We start from the raw sequence: 19,919 nt of genomic DNA on the forward strand, positions 1-19,919 counted from the left end.
CCCCCCCCCGGAAACTTGGGCAACCCTCCCGGATACCGGTGGCACCCCCCAAATCTCCCTTGCCACAACAGTAAATTACAGCAATTCATGACTGTTTGGGGGATGGGGCAGCCCCTCCTCAAAGACCCGCAAATTGCAGGATTTGCCATACTTGGGGCGGGGCTTGATGACATCTACATCAGGCCCCACCCCCAAAGTGCTATTGACTGGGTTCTCATGGAGAGGAGACTTTAAAAGTAGGCAACCCTGCTATATACTTATCTATATTGGCATCTCTGCTATAAAATAGGCTTTAATCAACAGCAATTAACCATCTGGGGTGTCTGAAGTACGTGACTACACAATATAACAGTCCGGAATGACAGTCCTGAACCTGCTATGTGCATGCCTCTCCAAATTTTGTAGACAAAGTCAATTAGTATATAAATCGGTAGTAAACCCCCGATAAAAATGTGACAGTAAATAGAACATTGAAAAGTTAGCCACTACATCTGCCTGGCCTATCATTGTTCAAGTACCACTATGCAATCATTTTTATATTGTAGTGGAGGCCAGGATGGGTATGGGTAAAAACTGTGGGAGGGGGGCACTGCCTATATGGTCTGGGCATGTAGAGAGGGAGGGAGATAATAAAGCCTGTAGCAAAAAAACTGAATGATCCGGAACACACAGGTAGGCTGTAATATCCCCTCCCCCATGTCCCTGGTAATAGCTGGCACAGATATCCCCCCGGACAAGACACTCCCCCATTCCGGGGTCTTGCCCGGGTCCGGCCAGTACTCCATACACAGTATATTCTTTCACACATAATTTCACTTTCAGTGTTATGCAGGAATACTATTCGCATCTTAATGCTTCCATATACATATCTCCCACTGAGTCTTCATTTTCCAAAAGCAGCAAGGATCTTCATGCTAAACCTCATTTTCAAATAATACCACTTTCACATCGCAGACCCGTTTTAAAAACCGGTATTTTAAACCGGTAATTAAAACGGGTCAGAGCCTTAATAGTGGCCGTTTTAAATGCAGGTTACAAGTGCGCTATGGCAAGGCATAACACTGGTGATATGATGCATAGCTGCCATCAGCGGTATGTTGGGGCTTTGTGTGCTTACCGGCACGGTATTGGAAGCCCAATGGTAGGGGAGAGTGCTCCGCAAGCTCCAGCCGGATGACAACCAGTGAAACACTCATAGGTTTGCTCAGGTAGGGGGCGCACACGGAGACGGGCGGGGATCGGGCCTGAGGATGCGACGTGACCGGGAGACGGGCTTCAGGAGGAACGAACGACACCAACCAACACCGTGACCAGAGACTGTGAGTCGACTTTCCCCGACGATGCCAATATTACTGAACTTCCGGGATAGACACCCCGTGTCTCTTCCTCAGAAATGTAATTGGTTGTCAACGACAACGCTATAGAGAGTCGAAGCGACCATCTTTAATATGGGAAAACAAAGACATTGTTATGCGGCTATACCCGTAACGCAGCGTCACTTGCGCCAGCTGTAGATGACTGAAACCGGCACAATTGTGCACATCTGTTAATTTTATTATAACATATTATACTTTATATTTGTATTTAGTGTGTAATCACTTTTTAAGCTAATGCCGTATCTACAGTAACCTGACTGACATTCTCTTACCGACCGTGAGTGTCAAGTACCACGCAGGGGACAGCCTATCAGTGCTCTGTAGCTCTATTCTTTGCCTGAAATACCGTTTCAGTGAAACTGTACACATTCACATTGCAGAAAAAACGGCAATGAACCGTGTAGGACTCTGCTTTTTACACGGTTCGAAATGCCAGTTAAATTGAAACGGTAAATCGGCTGTGGTGCATTCACAGTGCAGCCTTAAACGTTTTAAAAAGGGAAAAAAACGGCAATATACCGTTTTAAAAGTGCGATGTGAAAGGGGTATAATAGTCTTATTAAAAAAAATATACCAATCATAACAACAGATGGCTGAGAAGTTATCAATAACTGATTTTTCTCTGAAGTGTCTACATATAGTTTTAACTTTAGTTCAAAATTAAATTCTAAGTTGTTGGGGCACCAATTTAGTGCAAAGCATAGGATATAATGATGGCAATTTACTGAATACAGATTGTCATTATGATTATTTTGAGGTAATGTTAGTGTTTGAGAAAAGGGATAGCAATATTCTCTGAGGACAGAAAGGAATAAGTGCTTGAGGGGTTAATCCGTGTCTAGAGACTCGTTTGCAGAACGGCTCGCCCGCTTCACACCACTGGTTGCTATGGAGACCATGGCCCCGGCTGGCTTTTCTGAACGCTCCGTTCAAGCCTGCCGCCCGTCAATCACCCACTATATAGTTTGTGGGAATTAATAAAACACAGAGAGAAAAGGTGATTAAAGACAGCAAAAAAATCTTTTAAATGAACTGTTGGTAAGGAGAAGCAGCATATTCTTGTGCCACTGCATAAATATGTGTATAGCTCTGTTTAGTCTTATATTCAATGAGGTATGAGATGTTTAGAGAAAATATAGATCTATAATAACTCTTTCATAATGCATATTCCTCATGTGATAGTTTACAACCAACTACATACAATATGTGAATAAATTGTTGTGATATTCAATCAGTATGATGAAGTTACATTACTTATAGTCGCATGTAGTGGTGTACAGACGAGGCTCTAGCCTGTCTTATTTTTCCAGAGGGGCTATTTCTCCTACTATTATAGGTAGGAAGTTACAATCTTTTTGGGGTTTTCAGCTCCTTGTGATATTGGCCAGCAGTGGTAAGAAGACTTTTACTGCTTTGCTAGTAAGTTATGGGAAGCCATGCTCAATGTAACCAGAAGCCTGGACGTGGGCTTCTAGTACTACTTTCCAGGAAATTTAATTAGTATACCCCTAATACCCTTAATTAGTAAACCCCAAAACCTAGTTCCGACTAATTGAATACCTTATCACAGCAGCTTGAAAGCCTGTTCACAATTTAGGCTGGATCCAGGTTAGTGGGGAGTCTTCACTCTGAAGGGTGTGGTATGGCTGTCTGGCTGCCAGTACTTCAACAGGGGGGAGCGAAGCAAAGCCCCTTCTGGGCTCTGTGGCTTGCTTCAGGTTCTATTCTATGTCTATAGGAGTCGTTGACCTCCATGAGGGAGAAGAGCTCCTGTTGGTCAGAATCATGATTGTCAGGCAGATGAACAGTCGGGATTCCAATGTCGGTATACTGACCATCGTGATCCTGTTGGCGAGTCATCTGGCACCCCACTCTGACATAATCACCTATGTGCTGGCTCTCCATGGGCTTTTAGTGGGAGTTACCTGGGTCAGATTGTGATAGCTACCCATGTTGGATTCCCAGGTCAATGGACCCATGTTATTTTGCTCTTTGATAGACCTAGCAACAGGCCAGGTTTTTATAGCAGTGGGAAAGGGGTATAAGTAATTAAAAGATAGGAAAAAAACTAGAAAATATATATCATTTTAGTCATTCTTATCCTTTTGGGGAAAATACTGATTTCACGTTAGGCTCTAGCTATCACCATAAATATGGTGTAGCCCTGTCACCCTGTCAGATGTTTATCATATTATAACTATACCCGTAAGTACATAGTAATGCAAATTTATCAACCACCAAAGGACTGAAAATCCATATGCATATCTGGGCCCTATATCATTTGGAAATTTACAGGTCCGATTTGAGATGATTTTACCCGATTTCGATGGATCAGGACGATATATTGGGTGAAATCGTCCCAAATCAGAGGTGTTTGATATCAGATTGGATCCAATGCATGTTCCCGTGTGAATCAGACCAGATCCTTGAGATCTTATGTGCAGCACATAAGATATATCGAAATCAGAACATCAGCAGCACATTGTGTTTTTTTGCCACCACAGTATATTGCATCCATTTCCCTAGAACTCTCCCAGCAGCTCCTGGGAGTTCTTTTACATGCGATACATCACATGTAAAAAAATGTCACATCAAGTGCCAAGTCGGATGGAGCCCTCCTTGGGAGCTACTGGAGAAGTTCAAGGGAAAGCGGTCCGACTTGTGCCTCAGACAATTTGGACCTATGTATGGGCACCTTAAGGCTGTGAGCACAGCAGTTTTGAAGATGTAATGTCCCAGAAACTGCTCAGTAGCAGATGAATTACAAATGTTACTATTGGTGATATTTGGTGTAAAGTGCATTTTTGAGACATAGAAAGTTCACAGTTAATTCTTTGGAATTAGTAGACAAATCAGAAATATAAATTACAGATGGCCAATAGGAAAAGCTAAAAAAAAAAAGTATCAATTCAAGATGGAAATAAACAATATTGGTGAATTAGCATCTAACTTACAAACATATTGTTTCCTGAAATATTTTTCTTAAAACAACTGTAAAGATTCCAATGCATGAATTTTACAAATCTACTAAAGAAAATGTTCAGTTCCACTGATATTTGTGATGGAAGACAGCATTTGATTGTGGCTAATACCTGAGGTTTGTTCTACATTGCTATCAAAAAGCAATTTTGTAGCCTACACGTTATCTACTTTGCCAGTGAGTGCCAACACTGCTCTGAGAGATGTAGAAAATTTCTGGTAAAAAAAATGCCAGCCTCGCTCACAGCGACTGTGTTTTTTTTTTGGGTGCAATACTTAACTCAATTTTGTAATTAATTGGCTTCAGATAATTTGCCGGCAAGTGATTCATATACGTCGACTATGGCCCTGGCATTTTTAGCAGATATTTTTTACATCTCTCACAGCAACATTGGTACGCAAAGGCTTAAGATAGGAGAGGGCCCGCATGCATGCTTCATTTAGGACCCCTCCTCTCTGGCACCACTGTAGACCCTGATTTTGTGTCATGATGAGTACACATGCGCAGAACTTTGAGAACATAGTTCCAGAAAGGAAAGTATGATTATATGGATGCAAGGTGTGTGGTATAGGACTAAGGGGCCAGTATGCTCCCATTATAGATATGCCAATCTATAATCACTTATTTGTAGGAAGAAATGAACAGTTCAGGTCAGGGCTGGACTGGTCATCTGGCACTTCTGGCAAATGCTGGAAGGGCCGATGGCCTTGTGGGCTGATTTTGTGATAGTTCAGCCAGGGTAGCAGCGGCTGCTCTGTGTGTGCTGCCGCATGGCCGCGGTCCACCCCCTTCCCCTCGAGGCGGAAGCTGCCTTCCTCTCCTCCCCATCTGGAGTGACCCCTGACGTCCCGGCCCTAGGACCTTCTATATCCGGTGGCACCAGTGGGGTGATGATTTGGTGGCGAAGCAGCAGCAGCGCCACCAAGAGGAGCCAGCACTCAGAAGATGGACATGTGGGGGAGCGGGAAGAGAGGAAGCCTGGAGCGTGTAGGTGGAAGTGCCGGTAATTTTACATGTAAGAGCAGCAGCAGCATGGACGGGACTCCAGCGCTCAGCATTAGAAGCCCCATCCACTGACCGCAGGACATGCAGTTAGTGGACTGGGCCTTTAATGCTGAGTGCTGGAGTCCTGTCTATGCTGTTGCAGCATTGTTATTGTAGCAAAGCCTTTTATTAGTACTCAAATCCCCCCGTTTTCATCCCCTTTATTAATATGTGGTAAATGATTTCTCACCCCAGTAGTTAAATACAGCCGAGGCAGAGGTTGAATGTGTGCAGGGTACCTTGTGTAGCATTTTGTGAAATGGGCATTACGGTGTGCAGCATTTTGTGAAATGGGCATTATGATGTGCAGCATTTTGTGAAATGGGCATTACGTTGTGCAGCATTTTGTGAAATGGGCATTACGGTGTGCAGCATTTTGTGAAATGGGCATTACGGTGTGTTCCATAATGTGTAATGGGCAGTGTGATGCCACGCCTCCTTTCCATGAGGCCACGCGGCTTAGCCGCACAAGGGTCCCGCCTACTGCGGGTGGGCCTGTGTGCTCAAAACGCCAGGGCAATTTTCTGGTCCCAGTCAGCTCAACAATAGGATTATTTGCAATTTTATCACATCACCCAGTATGAAGCATTTGTGAAGAGCTTTAGCCACAAGAAGTACAGTAAGATGACATTAGTTTATAGGCAAAACCCCGCAATCTAGCAGGATAGACAGTGCATGCCATCTCCCAGGGCCATATGCAAGGAGCGATCCATGCTTAAAATCACCCCATGTGTATGCCCCTTTAGATCCAGTGGAATTAGCCTTTTAAGTTGTTGTAGTAGTAATATTATTGTTGTATTATAATAGTATAGTATACAGTATCATACTAACATAGTATTATATTACAAGCAGGGACAGGCTACCTACAGTATTGTGATCACTTACTTCCATACTTCGAGAAATGGGGGGAAGTCAGGATAGCACATTGCTGCTCTATTGTGTGGCAATTGCTTGCTGCAGCTGTATTGGTGAGAATGGGTCTTTCCCCTGAACTTCTACCTCAGTTGTATAAAATAAAAACTTTTACATGAGTTTTATACATCTTTTTCATGCAAAGACTTTCATGCATTACCTGCAGATATTCTTTAAACACACCCCTTTGTCAGAATTAGCAGAGTTTGCAAACAGCCCTGTGGCATCAAACAGGTTAATTAATTTTGATTATTTTATTTTTTTGCCCCTGTCTCTTCATCATTACAGAGCACAGGACTGTGTCACACACCAACATTCCCTAAGCATTTCCCATATAGCCTGCTGTGTCCGCTCTGGTAGCTAACGAGCGATTAATTGAAAGGAATTAATGGGACTAATTAGCAATTCACAACAGGAACATGAGTAGGCAAAACACTTACATATAGGTAGAAAGCACTTGCAGAATAGAAACGTACTAGTATGTAAAATACTGAACATTGCTGTTTTTGGTTATTGGGTTTAATACATACTTGCCTACTTTTGAAAACTAGTTTCAGGGAGATTATAATTTGTAGTACAATTTTGCACAGTGCCCCATTGAGGGGGCGTGTCATGCTCCACCCAAAGGGCGTGTCTAGTTCCATATATGGAGAGATTGTGAAAAGAGATTGGGAATGTGGACCTACAGTAGAAGTGAGGGTGTGTGCTGCTACATCTGAGAGGAATCTTGTAAAATGACTTATATCCAAATGTAGATGAGCCCCAAAGCAGTTAGTTAGAGCTACTGTACTATATTTGGTAAAGTGCTGGGAAATGGTGCTGATGATTCAATATAAATGTACAGTATATCTATCTATATTTCTTTTATCCCAAAAAATTTAACAGTATAATGTGGGCTAGGTGAAATGAGGAAGATTGCTAGACTAATGAGGGAGAGAGGGAGATTGCTGCTATGTCAGGGAGTCTCTTGTAGAATGCAGGAGGGTAGGTTACTATGATGTAACAGTGTAATGTGGGCTAGGTGAAATGAGCTAGATTGCTAGACTAATGAGTGAGAGAGGGAGGCATGCTGTTATTTCAGGGAGTCTCCTGCAGAATTCAGGAGGGTAGGTAACTATGGTTTAATATGGTTTTGATGTTCTCTGCTCTGTGTAAGATAAGGTAAGCCGTATATATTCATGGAAGAGTCTGTGTTTAAATGTTGGCCCCATCTCCTGTGTTCCCACTAAAGGAAGCAAATGTATTTGTCTCTGGGACAAACAAAGTACCCTGGTCTCGTGAGTATAGTATGGGATGGGATGATCTGTGCCAAAAATCCATGGCAAGTGCAGTGGCTGAATGTACTTATACCCCTTTCACACAGCACCTTAAACTCGGTTTGTTGCCAGGTCAAGGTGCGGTGTGAAAGCACCAAACCTTATAACCTGGGATCACCAACCCGGCAATTCAACCCAAGCTATAAAAAGGGTTAAACCCGAGTCGCCCTGTGTATAATGAGCACACCGGGTTTAATGTGAAAGTGCTGGACATCGGAACCAGGGCAGGCCCAGGAGTAAGATTCCAGGTCTGACCCAGCATATGCATTGGGAAAGAAGTACAAGTGTAGTTTGTATTAATGTAAATAATAACAATTTTATTTATATAGTGCTCTTTCTCCAATAGGGCTCAAGGTGCTTAACATACAGAAACTATGAGCATTATAAGAGATTTAACTTTGCATAAAATACAAAGACCATGCAGCCATTTGGGGATAGTACCATACCTTCCAACATGACCCTCTCCAGGAGGGACACAATGCTCTGTTTCTGGACTTCCCTCTTAATTCATGATTGCAATCACCTGTGGTGAAACACCTTTCTTACCAAGTAACCTGTTTAAAATAGGTGATAGCAATCATACATTCAGAGGGAAGTCCAGAAACAGAGCATTGTGTCCCTCCTGGAGAGGGTCATGTTGGGCGGTATGTAGTACCCACAAAGGAACCAGGGGAGGTAGCCATTTTAGGTGCACTACAACAGCAGCTGGATTGTCAAGGTCAGCCATCACTGACATCATTTTTATTTACAAGTTTCAGCATTGCCTGTTCGGTCTAGTGTAACCCTACACTAGACCGAACAGGCAATGCTGAAACTTGTAAATAAAAAAAATGTAACTCCATTCTTTCTCTCTTGATTGTTGTTAGCTTATTGACATTGTCTATGGCAGTACCAGGAGCATATAATGGGATTGTTATAATTTATTTGTCAATATCGGGGAATCAATATTTATATTGTAATATTGGCTGGTGCAGAAATGATCCTACTTAACCTATCCTTTATGTTTAAGTGGAGCTCTTAAACAAAATACTAGGAGAGATCCTTGCTAGTCCATCTTCAGCGCACCAGACCAGGCAGCCATGTTGGGAGTACCACATGGAGTGCCATTAGGAACTACATGGAGATAAGACATACAAGGATAAAATGAACAATGAATTCCATTTGGTGAATTTTTTGAGGCGAAACATCATTTATCACATATTCTAGTGTATCACTAAATTAACCTGGACGCAATTAATTGATACTAAAGGCTTTTTACATCACTTAATGAATTGTGAGTTTGACAGTAAGAAAGTCTGCCGTAAGTACTGGAGCAAACAAGTGGCTCATGGATAAAATGGGTCATCTTAACAGCTGTGATATTCATCTAGGGTAGTTCTATATTTCACAATGTGCCTCTATATACTTACATGTGACTGCAGTGCAGCCTAAACCAACTCTCATCAACCCCATAAATAAAAGCCTAAGAGATGTCTGGGAAATGCTGGCTTCTGATGTTTGCTGCAGGGGATATGTCACGTGTGCCAATAAATGTACTCTTCTGTATGTAGAGTGTTAATACTGTAGCTACATCAGCAACATTGCACAATATACAGAATGAAGTGATTATCTTACAGTATCGTAGTACCTTGGTTTATGGAATAAAGAAAGTAACTTCTGAAAATGTAATGCAAATGGTGACCAGGGGTTAACTGTATTAGATACAACTGTTGTGACCCATATTTATAGGAGCTCTGACAAATTATTCTATGATCTGGCTTTTGACATCCTTTTAGTAGGTCACAGCACAGTCTTTGTGGCTTTAAGATAACAAAAACAGATTAGTATGTTTTCTGGTTTAAATGCCCCCTCTTAAACTTCTCCAAAGCCAGGCAGGAGATAAAGTAAGTGACCTTCCAGTTTGAAGACAGCAGATGAACTGAAGTTACATGATATGTCTCATCTATGTGACGCATGTGTTGAAGAGATGACATCTGTTACCTGGCACAAACCTGTGCAGTGAAAATGTTAAAACTCAACGTCTTGTGCAGCGTTTTTCAACCGCTGTGCCGCGGCGCACTAGTATGGTGTGAGCGGTTGCAACGGGGTGCCGCCGTCCCTTAGAGATGGCTGCTGCCTGCCTGATATTCCTGCGCGGCTACCACTGCTATCAGTAGCCAGCTCTGTGTCCTGTGGTGACTAACAGGTCACGCACGCCACGTTGCTTACCCGCATGGAGAGCTCAGCCGCTTGCCCACAGCTCTCCTGTGTTGGACTTCCATGTTGCTTCTCCGTGCTTGACCTCCATGTTGCTGCTCCATGCTACTCCATTTATATCAGCTGGTGATTTGTGTGGAATTACTGGGGGAGTGGGCAAAGTGTGGAATTACTGGGGGGGATGTCAATGTGTTTGTACTATTGTGGAGGCCACTGTACTACTATGTGGGCCACTTTGTGTGTTTTTTTTGCAAATTGCTTAGCACGGCTTGAAAAAAGTAGCTGGATTGGCATATAGCTGAAAATCCATTAGCAAGCCGCCAACCATCAAATGATTTTTCCAGTGTGTGCAGTCTGTACTTAGCCCAGGACTTCTATTAGCAAAGAATAGGCATTTGCAGATGAGGTCCTAACCTTTTGGGGAGGACAAGAATTTTGAGGAGGGATAAAGACACCTTTACGTGCCTATAGGGCCTTATTAAAAGGTCAGTTGTATTGGTTGGAGAACCAAGTATGGAGATTTGGCCATTGAAGAATTCACCCCATTTCCTGCTGTACTTATTGGTGGACGTAGAATGAAAGATTGGGGAAACATATGAATAACTGGAGGATACTCATATACTATTGTCTGTTAGAATAAGACAGCGCATCTGAATTTGCCTATTCTTTGCTAATATATGTACTTTTTGGGATTGGTAATCCCATAGGGTAAAGTTGTTGCTGCAGTCTTGAGGCGCGGATACGTTTCCAACTCTTGTTGTTTTTTACATTAGCCCAGGACTTGGCTGCTGCAATAGAAGCAGTCGAATCGGGGTCTGAGCTGATGTCACATACTCTCCCCTCAAACGCCTGCATTTCCCATGAAGCTCCTAGAAAACAGCTGGGTGACACCCACAAATGCTGGCTTTCTGTCAATCAACATGCATACAGCCAGCAAAATAAATTAGCAAATTGTTAATGCAGAATGGCCTCAGACATGTGCTCTATGATCTGTATGCATGATCAGTCAATCAATAAATCAACCAGCCTGCAAAATCACAGCCGTGCGATCAGGTTTGAATAACTCCCTATGTCTTTAAGTCCATGCTTTGCGTACTGGGGCACAGTGATGTTGGAATAGAAAAGGGCATTCCCCAAACTGTTGTGACAAAGTTGGAAGCAGAGCATTGTTTAAAATGTCTTGGTATGCTGAAGCATTAAGATTCCCCTTCACTGTAGGTAAGGGGCACAGCCTCATACAATTATCCCCATACAACAAACTTCACAGGTGGCATAATCCAGTCAGGCAGTAATGTTCTCCAAGCATCCACCAAACTCAGACTTGCCCATCTGAATGCCAGAAAACCGCGATTCATCACTCCACAGAAGACGTGTCACTGCTCCACAGTCCAGTTGTAGGTGTGCTTTACATTACTCCATGCGTCTGTTGGCATTGTACTTGGTGGTGTGAGGCTGGCATGCAGCTGCTCAGCCATGTGCAGACCCATTCCATTAAGCTTTCACTGCACACTTTTGGTCCTCCTATTAATGCCAGTGGAATTTTGGAACTCTTCAGCTATGGAATTGGCAAAGCATTGGCAAATTTTACACACCATGGCCCTTATTCAGATCTGATCACAGTACAAATTTGTTCTCAAAATGGGCAAAACCATGTGCACTGCATGTGAGGCAGATGTAACATGTGCAGAGAGAGTTGAAATCTAAATTGCAATGTAAAAATAATGCAGCCAGTATTTACCCTGCACAGAAACAAAATAACTCACCCAAATCTAATTCTCTCTCTCTCTCTCTGCACATTACATTTGCCTCACCTCCAGTGCACATGGTTTTGTCCATTTGAATGGGTTAAGGTGTGAATTAGGCCCAAAATCACTTACAGTGGCATATTTATCACAGTACCATGCTTGAAGTCCCTGAGCACAGTAGAACATTTTTTTTTGTATCAGAAATGTTTGCAAATAAAGAATGAAAGAAACACAGAGGGCTGATTAAGCCTGAAGGGGCATAAACCACTGAGGGTTCTTCACAGGTTACACAGTGCTGTTGGTCACATGTATGTTAATGAGGATGGGCACAAGGCCTATCAGAGCAGGGGGAGGGTTCTAGACAGGGTAGGAAGGGATCACGAGTTATAGTGATAGACTCTCTGTCTGAAGAAGCCCCACCCACCCTGCCCTCTTTCTCTTCTTCTCCGGCGGCGGTAAAGAACGGTCATTCTTTAAGAACTCTGTGTGTGTGTAGGTAGTGGGGTGCACTCTCCCTCGACATCGATTGTCATGGGCCATGCTTTTGTCCGGGGGGTGGCCGTCACCACCAGGCCGGGTGGCTGACCAGGGAGAGTGATCACCAGCGATGTATGTATGCATAGTGATCTTTAACCCCACCTTTCCTATAGTGACCGTTCTTTAGTGCCGCCACCATTTTATAGTCATAGTTTTAGTTGTCAAAATAAATTTGGCATTCTTTTGAAACGCCAGCACTTTGTGTCCGTGTCTTATTTTAGGTTAAGTTATTTAAGTTTAGAGTTAAGGTTGTGTTTAGGTTTGTCAACAGACAAGGTGTAAACCGGGAGGATACCCGATGGTGAGTTTATGACTAAGTGCCTGATGTTATACACCTTTGGCAATGGGTCTGATTGAAATATTGGAATTCATGTATGTATGTATGTATGTATATATATATATATATACACACACACAGAGGAAAAGAAAGACTGGCACTCCGGGGTCTTTGCAAAAAGGTGTATTCAAAGCATGGAAAATCCACGGCTGTTTTCACAAACTGGTGAGCAGGCGGAAAACGGGCCAGGGTCCCGATTGTTGGGATCCTGGATTGAATATCCTCTTATACTGTTAATTTAAAAAAAAAAAAAATATATATATATATATTTTTTTTTTCCCTTAACCAAAAGTTGTGTCCAAATACTTTTGTGCATATAGTTTATTTGGGGGGGGGGGACGGGGGGGGGGGGGACGGGACTCCACGCCGATGTGGATAGTGGGGGTATGAAAAGGTTGGAGGAAGCGTACCGTTGCCGCTCGCCACGCTTCGGGTTGGTGTTGATAGTGGGGGTGGTGTTGCCAATGGTGGTGTATTTGTATTTTAACATTGAAAGCACCCATAAGGGTGCTTGTACAATTAAAAATCGCATCGCATAGCATTTGCTGGCATGCAATGCTATGCGATATTTCATTGTACAAGCACTCCTGTTAATTTAACATGAATATCGCATCGCATGGCATTTGCTGGCATTCAATACTATGCGATATTTCACTGTACAAGCACTCCTGTTAATTTAACATAAATATCGCATCGCACGCATCTCACACCATTAAGTATGGTATGCGATGGGCGCCGTGCTAGGAAACAAGTACCGAAACTGTATATAAATAATAACAATAAATAAATAAAATCATCTCTTTTCAATATTTGCAATGTAATAGATAATTATGTGTCTTTGTAACCCAATGGGGGGGGGTTTCAATTGTTTTTGGGTGCTTTTCACCTGACATAGCAATTCAATTGTTGCTCTGGTGCTTGGCTCTGAAACAAACATTGGCATATTGTCCCAACTAAAGGGATGGGCACCATACTGCAAAAGGGTCTGCCACAAAATTTGAATAGTCACTTTAAAAAGCAAATGTATTTGCTCTATATGAATTCTCGCTATTAAATTACTGATCTGAATGATCCACACATCCCTTAGCTACCACCTAATCACAAGAAAACTGCTTTGGGGAAATCATTCACAAATTATTGTACAGCAATGATATTCCCCATGATGCACCAAGGAGAGTATCAATTCAATATGGTTCATCTACGTACCTACTTATAGCCGGGATGCAGTTAAAATCCCGGCGGTCGGGATCCCGGCGTTCAGAATCCCGACCGCCGGAATCCCGACACATTCTCCCTCCATGGGTGTCCACGACACCCTTGGAGGGAGAATAAATTAGTGTGCCGAGCGCAGTGAGGCACCGGGCCCGATGCGTGGCGAGCGCAGCGAGCCCGCAAGGGGGGTGGGGGGGGGGGGAGATCCACGTCCCCCCCTTGTCGGCATTTCGGCTGTCGGCATTTCGGCTGTTGGGATTCCGGCGTCGGGATTCTGAACGCCGGGATCCTGACCGCCGGGATTCAGTACTGAATCCTTATAGCCATACTTACCTACTTTTCTTGAATGCCTGGAAGACATACAAATGTCAGAGCATTCTCCTGGACTGCCAGAAGTATCCTCCTGCATCATGACTGAAGTAGGCTCAGCTTGATAATACAGTTTGCTTTTAATTGGGTAATGGCTGTAAGTGGCAGGACCAGAATTCCTCTATTCTAGGATCTCAAGACGAGGTAAAAATGTCACACGTTTGGTTATAGCACTGTCCTGATGTTTTATGAGATCTTTATAGTTTGTAAACCATGACCAGACATTTCCTATTTTTATAATGTGAATGTTCATTACTCACATTCCTTCACAATTATAATGTGAAGCTCTAAGGTGTGTTTACTGAACAGTAATAAGAAAATAGAGTTGAAATTAGAAAGTGTCTCATATTTTACTTATTCCTTCCTGCCAAGTTCAGATTTCTAAACAAGGCAAAACTTAATTTCCCAGAAAGCTCTCAACTTGAGATCTGAGCTGTCCCGTATAATTTTGTTTTGCCTTGGTTTCAGATTCGAACTTGGTGGGTAGAACAGAGGGAAATCTGAGATGTTCATCTCTATTTTTTTTTAAAGACCAGTAACCACATGAGGTATGTATCCCCCCCCCTCCTCCCCATGTCAATTTGGTACATCATATCACATATTTAACACCCATTGTAGTGTGCCCAATAACAAGTTCCTTGGTTTTTACACTGTACTGCATCACAGTTGTCACTGAGGGTGATTTTAATTGACTCAGTAAGCTACAAAGCTTGCAGTCACCGCCACAGCGTTGAACTCCCCGCCACCGTATCCCCTCACAGTCATGGGAGGGGATGTGTTATGAAGACACTTCCCCTCGCATGTGCCCGCAGCAGGAGAAATCATTCGATGGTTTCCTGCCTTAGCAAATACAGTGGAGACTGGCTTATATTTGCGGGCACCGCGACGAGTACAGGGCGCAAGGCTGACTTTGTAATGCCCGCATTCCCATGGGAACACCCATAATTTTCAATGGCCGTCCGAGGCCATTTGCAGTCAGAGATTTGCACATGCGCATGTGAAAACCCGACCATCGGGGCAGGGGCTGAATTCGGTTCACTATGAGTGAACCAAAATGGGACCCATTTTACCATTGTCAGTTGCTCTGTTACTGTATTTCCACATGCAGAGCTATGGGAACTGTATGGCACCTTAAAAATAAAAAATGGATAATACCAATTTATGTCTAGTTTTTTCTAGAATTTCTATCAGAATTTGTGATATGCTTTATCAAAGCATAAAAATCGCATGACACTGTCATCATCACTGCAGACCAGAGTTACAAAACATTGCTCTGCTGTCCAACCAATATTTCATTGATCATTTTGCAGTGATAAATGTTTTTTTTATTACAATTATTATTGATAGGATAAATGCAGATTAAATAATACAAACCTACCTAATTTTGAAAAGTAGGGGGCATCTATTGCCAGGCCTATTTGGTTACATAGACATTGTCCTGTAGGTGGCAGCACAACATTCTATCATTTGAGAAGGGTTAGGCTGCTAGAAGGGTGGGTTAGGGGGGTGGCAGGGGAGCCTAAGTATACTTACCTCACCCCTGTCAGAATTCCCTCCTTCGGGAGGTCACCGTATGTACAGTATCCCATATATGTATGGGTGCAGAGAGTGCCCATGGGTCCTCAGCCATTATAGATAAGCATATGACTCTACTGTTCCCTATGGCCCAAAAGGTTAAAGGTAAAACTCCCGATGGGCCTCACTGCCTAGGGGCCCACCTCCTCCTCTGGGAATTAGGTTCCAGACTGTGCACTTAAAATATAAGGTTTTATTTCCACAGTGCATTGCTGTTCTTAATCTGGTACATTATAATGCACATACTAGCAACATTTACTATATATGTTAATCAACAAGCCCAGACCATACACTCTTTATTTGTTAGCCAAGGCTGTAAACATGGGCACCTACCAGTGCATTCCCTAGGTGGGCCCTTCATACCCACAGTCTGACAATAGTTACATAACTCGAGCTTTCTGTGCCCATCTATTCATGTGGTAGTAGCATACAGTGTTTCAGAAATTTCTGACCACCATATACAGTAGTATTAACAAATAGTATATACAGTAGCAGAGCAAACTAAGTAGGAAAGAGAAACCCAGCTTTTCATTGTAATAACACAGAGACAGCAGGCAGGCCCAAGCTGCAACCAAATCAAGTCTTAACCTGATGTTTTTGGATACAGATGTTGAAAGAAACAGCATTCCAGTATGAGGACAAGGTCTAAACAACATGGTTAATGTGAAATCAAATATCAACAGTGGGCAAGTGCGAAAATCTTCAGGAGAGATGGATTTAAAAATAAATTTAAGATAATGAAAAGATAAAAAAATGACCGATACTTCTACAAGATAGAAATATTTCACAAGAGCAATCGTTATGCAATCTCATTATTACAATATTGGCGTTGTAACCAGGCATTACACACATGTTTCTATTGAATGGTCTCTGTATTTGATTTTACATTGTAAAGGTGTGATTGTTCTAGGTTTTAGATGTAGGCAACATTATAAAGCAAAACAAACATAATGTTTCAGTAAAAATACAATTCACACAAAAGATGGTCTATCATAAAATAAAATAAAAATCACAAAGGGCTAATTCAGGTACGGATGAGAAAACGTTTACCTAATCTAAAGTTGACTTCTTTGGCTGGCTGGAAAATGGCAAGTATTTAACAGACATCATATTTCTTGGTCCCAGCATAGTAAGTAGTGAAAAGGATTGTAAAATAAAAAGTGAAAACATCACTGCTAGCTGTTTTTGTTTGCCCAAAGGCACATACTCTTGGAATGGATCCTGTCTGAATAGCTAAAGAGACTTCTGATATCTTGAAATGCTGGCAAAGTTAAACCTTTAATCTGTCTTTCAACACCTTCAGAACATTTTCTCTCCTATCTACATTTGTTTTGTCCCTCTGCCTGTTGATTGGCATGTCAACAATCATGCTGGTAAATCAGCACTCAAAGTTTTAGGCCATATAAAAGTAGCAACACTCCTGCATTTGATCTTGAAAACTTTATATATGTCTGATGGTATACATACAGTAGCTGGAATGGAATGCTGGGTACACATTATACAATATATGTACACAGCATAGTCGTGCGCAACTGGACCTGTCGGGGGAGGGGGGCGGCATCTGTAAGTGCATACAGAATGGCCGATGCTGGTGAGTGTTATAATGCGCTCTCACTATGTTCTGCCAAGGATGTCGCTGATGCTGTGCATACATAGTAGACTATATGCACGAAAATGTCATTGTGACTAGTCATTATTGTGCATATTGTTTTGCGCATCGTCAAGTGTGTACACACTTTTAGGGTTCTCAGTGGCCTTACATTTATCTCAAGATTGTATGACCAGATTATTTACTGCAATTCACTGCTTTACTGTACAATATTATTATCTAGTAGGTAAAAGGGCCAATAAAGTTATTTTTAAAGATGCAAAAAAAATCTGTCAGTTGCAGAAATACCCCTTTGGACCGCTATGCCGAGATGCACCTGCAAATTTCTACATGAGTACATCCTGGGTGTGACCGACTGAGACCCCTTTTAGACTGGCAGCCTGACCTGGCTTGTTGCCGAGATAATGACATCACTACTGATAGATCCCGAGCTGGTGCTTGGAGATCATCCCCAGGTACCTAATCTTCCTATGGTGTGAACGGGTGACAGTGTAGTGTAGTGTGACTCAGTTTAACTGTTCACACTGCATCATTATTTCACCTAGATGCTTTCATGCTGCACAACTACCAGGGTTGCTGCACATTCACGTGCAATAACCTGGAATATTGATGGTAGCTCTGTAAGGCCTGGGATTGCAGTCATTTTCACCCCATCAATTATCTGGTCCTGACATTGGGTTATTCTGGTTCACTCACAAAGGCAAATTCATTAATGGATGAAACCATATGCACTGCAGGTGGGGCAGATGTAGAATGTGCAGAGAGCGTTAGATTTGGGTGGGGGTGTACTTCAAACTGATATCTACATTGCAGTGTAAAAATAAAGCAGCCAGTATTTACCCTGCACCGAAACAAAATAATACCCAAATCTAACTCTCTCTGCACATGTTACATCAGCCCCCCCCCCCACCCCTGCACTGCACATGGTTTTGTCCATCTGAGAGTGAATTTGCCTTTGCGAGTCACCAGAATAACCCCCATTGAGTCACTCATTCCACATTTACGTCTTACATAAGATGCCATAAGTAGTATCAATTTACTTTAAGAAAAAAATACAGGTTGAGTATACCTTATCCAAATATCCGTTATCCAAATTATTCAGAAAACCCTTTTTTTTTCCCTTTATATCTTTACATCTGTAGTACCCAGGTTGGGAGTTATCCCTTGGTCGCCTCTTTTCAGAGGTTACAGTGATGGTAAGTATACAGGTTCGTGTTCTCGTGGTTGGGAAGAATTCTCTTTGGCAAGGAGACGGACAACTGGTTGATTTATTTGATTTTTGAGGTAGGGCACAGTATCAAGAGTTATACTGGAAAACAGATTCAACTTCGAACAACTGAGTTTTCAATACCATATACTTTTTAGTCCTTGACAGGTTTAGAAGTCAGCAACACACATATACAAAACTCACAATATTATACAGTGCAGGCATTAAACAATGTGACATGGATACCCAGGTTTGTTTTCTGAACTACTTGCATGGTATCGGTCGTTTTGACACTATTGAGTGACTTTGTAGAGCTACCCAATTCGTATTTGGTAATTCCCAATCTGGGGCGGTTTTACTCCCCCACAACTCACTCATTAGTGACAACAGGGTTGATGCCTGTCCAACCGAACAGTCTACCACTGCATGAGCATCTCCCGTTATCTGACTCACAACTTACTGGACTTCTTGATCCTTGATCAACATTACACTTTATAAGTAAACATCGGACACATGAACTTAAACCGTTACTGTCCTATTATACACGGGTTCTGCAACCTAACCAGGTTTTATTTCCGGTACTGTATCGTCCCTGGGCCCCGCTCCCTGTACAGGGAACTTGAAATTATCCACACCATGGTGTTGTGGTATCGGTCCACAGACAGTCAATTAGCACTTGGGGAGACCTGGTGGCTGGGAAGGCATGTGAACTGTTAACCAGTTTAAAAGGCAATGTGAAGTAAATCTTCCCCACTAGGTGGTGTGGTCACACAATGGAAGTAACTTGACGCTGGTTTAAAATCCCTGCATTCCCAGGCGCTTACAGCGGGGGTGTAGTTTTCCAGAACAGCGCTTGAAGAGGGTAGTGTCAATGTGCTCTGCTATAGCTGGGCCTCCTTCATGGGACGCTGCAGGTACCTGTTCACTCCTGCGTATCTTCAACCGGTCGCGTAGTGTGGGGGCGCTCACATGTTGCCACACTCGTTGCCACCCGTCTCATCTGCCGCTGGTGCACTAAATATGTGCAAGGACATGATTGCTTGGCATTCACATTCAGTGCCTGAGATTATACACAAACTTTGTTTCATGTTTAAAAGCCTTGTTTTGTGCACAAATAAATTTATATTTGTGTGCATTTCATGTGTTTGATGTGTTTATACAATATAAATGCAAGATACCTCATTCAAATATAAAAATATTCCAAAATACAGAATAATTCATTATCCAAAATGCTTCTGGTCCCAAGGATTTTGGATATATATAAAATAATAATAATAAATAATTTCACACAACTTCAACCTGTATGTGATCCTGTGCCATTACAATGACAGCAAATGCTCTTTTGCAGTCTGTACATTAAATGCTGCCTCAGAAAAGTTCACGCTATTTGTTGGGCCTATGTTTTATTGTATTAAGCATGTTAAAAGTTATTCATAAAGAAAATTTTATATTATGAATGTGCTTCAAAAGCAAATAGGAACAGTTATAGGTATAGGTATTTTCA

The 19,919-nt window shown here is 42.4% G+C and overlaps 1 protein-coding gene across 1 annotated transcript in view; it reads right to left on the reverse strand.

Annotated features, from left to right (window-relative positions):
- Positions 1–19,919, reverse strand: part of SSBP4 (single stranded DNA binding protein 4) — a 360,544-nt gene that overhangs the window by 91,184 nt on the left and 249,441 nt on the right. The gene's annotated exons all lie outside the window — the stretch shown is intronic.

Source organism: Crinia signifera, chromosome 1 (assembly GCF_055691185.1).
Source record: "Crinia signifera chromosome 1, ASM5569118v1, whole genome shotgun sequence".
In the NCBI taxonomy this organism is placed as follows: domain Eukaryota; kingdom Metazoa; phylum Chordata; class Amphibia; order Anura; family Myobatrachidae; genus Crinia; species Crinia signifera.